Raw genomic sequence first — 3,339 nt, 5'->3', positions numbered from 1 at the left:
GGTCGTTCCTAGCCCGTGCCACGGCTTCCCGATCCTGCGGAGTAGACGCTAGCGACAACAGACCTTGCGCGGCCAACTCCGCACGTTCAGCGTCCCACTCCGCCTGCAGCTCGTTGGTGATGCTGGCGGCTGCCTCACATACCTGGCTCCACTGCTCCGAGCCCCGAAGCAAAACTGCCTGCAGGTCATCAGGGGAGATATCGCCAAGCAGTCTTTCCCGAACATCCGCGAACCGGGGACACTGGAACACGGCGTGCTCAGCCGTCTCAGGAACTCCTGGGCATCTCCTGCAGTCCGGAGACGACGTGAACCCCATACTGCTCAGGTAGTCACGGAAGAAACCGTGACCAGTGAGTACCTGAGTCAGCTGGAAGGTCACATCGCCATGAGCTCTAGACTGCCATGCCCCGACGTTTGGCAGCACACGATGCGCCCAGCGTGTGTAGCGGCTGGCGTTTTCACTGGCCGCATCCTCGTCCCAGTTGCGTTGCCACTGATCGATGGTGGATTCTCGCTCCTGCCGCCGGATCTCGTTGGCCAACACCCGGCCCTCCTGCGCTATCCGATGATAAACACGAGTGTCCTCCTGCAGCAGTAGACCGATTGGCACCAAGCCGGCCATCAGCACAGCCGACTCGTACCTCGTTGTGCAGAACGCTCTGGACACGCGTATGGCCATCTTTCGCTGCACACGTTGAAGTAAGCGGCGACACTCGCGCAGCTCCAATCCCCCGCTCCAAACCGGCGCCGCGTATCGAAGTACTGACTCCACCACAGCTGCCAGTAATCTGGCCTTGCTGGCTTTCGGCCCACGATGATTTTCGATAAGACGGGTGACTGCATCCGCTACTCTAGTGGCTTTGGCTGTTATCTGCTTGACGTGTGGAAGCCACGACAGATGATCGTGCAGCTGCACTCCGAGATATCGAATGGAGCGAGCACACTGCACAACCACACCGCTCAGATTGATGGAGACTGACGGAGGCTTCTTCCTGCTGGAGATCACAGTCATCTCCGTTTTGTGTGGAGCCAACTCCAGATGATGGTCGTGCATCCACGCCTGAATCGCCGCAAATGCTTGCTCCGCAGATGCTGCTGCCGCCTCTGGTGTGGTCGCCGGGACCAATAAGACGAGGTCGTCCGCATAAGCCACACTCTCTACACCCGGTGGGAGAGTCACCGCCAGAACGCCATCGTATAGGAGGTTCCACAAAGTGGGGCCCAAGATGGACCCCTGTGGCACCCCTGCAGTAACATCTCTCACTATTGGACCCTCGTTCGTCTCCACGTACAGCTTACGGCCCTCGAAGTAGCTGCGCAGGATTCGTTGCAGCATCGATGGAACCCCCTTGTCACGCAATGCACTCGCGATGTCCTGCCACGACGCCGAGTTGAATGCATTGCGGACGTCCAACGCCACCACCATCAGGCAACGATTATCCCGACGGTTCGTCCGGCGGAACGCCATGGCCGTCCTACCGGCCTGGACAACACGTTCTATCGCGCTGACGGTGGATCTTCCACGACGAAATCCGTACTGCTCGTCCGCAAGGAGTGGACCTTCCGGGTCCTCCAGATGCTCATTTAGCCGCTCGAGAATCAGGCGCTCCAAGACCTTGCCCAGTGCATCAAGCATGCAGAGAGGCCGGTACGAGGAGCTTTCCCCGGGAGGTTTGCCTGGCTTCGGCAGCAGCACCAGACGCTGCCTCTTCCATGACGAAGGAAACTCGCCACGGTCAAAACAGTCCTGGTACATTCGGCAGAAGACCTCCGGGTACTTCCTGATGGCGGCCTTAACGGCCGCATTCGGGATGCCGTCTAGTCCGGGCGCTTTACGATTGTTCATGTTGGCCACTATGGTAAGCAGCTCGCTGGTGGTAACTGGCCGCATCTGAAGGGGCGCTTCTGCTACAGGACACTGCTGCTCCTCGGTGTAATCAGGCCAGGTGACCAGTGGATGGGTGGGGAACAAGTCCCCCACAATCCGCTCCAGCTCGCTGCGATCTCCCTCAGCTGGAACAAAGCTGCCGCGAAGCCGGGACAACACCACCCGATAACCAGCGCCGAACACGTTGTCCTCTGCCTCCTTCACCAGGTCCTCAAAATGGCGACGCTTGCTGGCACGAATGGCTTTGTCCAGCTCATGTCTCGCTGTACGGTGACGCGCGGCCGCGAAGCTGCGCTCCTGCAGGTCAGTTGTCCTCAGCATGCAGTCACGTGCCTCACGACACACTTCCCGCAACTGATCCAGCTCCGGACTCCACCAGAAAACACTCCGACGGGAGCCATGAGGCGACCACGGGGCACGCTGCATGGTCTCCTCACACGCGTCGACCATCGCGTCCACCAGCCCAAAATGTGTCGCTGCTCGCTCCTCGAACCTAGCTGCGCTTAGTGCCAGGAGAAATGCGTCGGCATCAAACTGCCTAATCTTCCAGCGTCTGCCAGCCGATGCTCTGTTCTGTTGCCGAGAATGCCCGCCGTTCGGCCTATGGTGTTGTGGCCGAACCGATGATACTCCGGCTGTACTGCCTACTTCGAACTCGATGTTGAAATGGTCAGATGCGTTGTACGTGCTTGCTACCACCCACGAGTCAACACGTGCAATACTCGGACTAACGAAGGTGACGTCGATGTGGCTGGCCTGTGCCACGCCATTCCCAGCAAATGTAGGCGCACTCCCTCTGTTAAGAAGCGTAAGGCCTAGTGACTGCGCCATCATGAGAAGTTCCTCGCCTCGCGTGGTATTACGATCGCTTCCCCAGGCGGTATGTGCGGCGTTGAAATCCCCAGCGACGACCACACTGTCGTGGGACAACACCTCCAGCTGCACCGCCTCGATGAACGCCTCGAACTCGGAGATTAGCAAACGTGGAGGAGCATAGCAGGAAATGAAGACAACTCCTGCGACTTGTGCAGCAACAAGACCAGGAACCGCACTACGCCACACCCGCTGTAAAGGATACGGCCCAGTCGACACCACGGCTGCAGCTCCTGACGCATCTAACGCCCAGTTGCCGTTATTCGCAGGCGGCCTGTAAACCTCAGACAGCAACAGTACATCCACCAGATCGTTCCGTGCTGTCTGGATGGCCAGATCTTGTGCGACCCGGCCGTGCCCGATGTTGACTTGCATCACCTTTAGAGTGAATTTTGGGCCGTCTGAACACAAGTGTTATGGCCGACAGCGTGGGGACCACCACACACGGCACATTTCAGCTCGGCCGTGCATCCCTTGGAGAAGTGACCTTCGGTGCCACAGCGGATGCAGATCTTCTCTCGAGTAACCTGAGAACGGCAATCACGTGCCAAGTGGCCCATGAGCAGACAACGATAGCA

Source organism: Anopheles funestus (genome assembly GCF_943734845.2).
Source record: "Anopheles funestus chromosome X unlocalized genomic scaffold, idAnoFuneDA-416_04 X_unloc_57, whole genome shotgun sequence".
Taxonomy (NCBI): domain Eukaryota; kingdom Metazoa; phylum Arthropoda; class Insecta; order Diptera; family Culicidae; genus Anopheles; species Anopheles funestus.
This window is presented reverse-complemented; position numbering follows the sequence as displayed.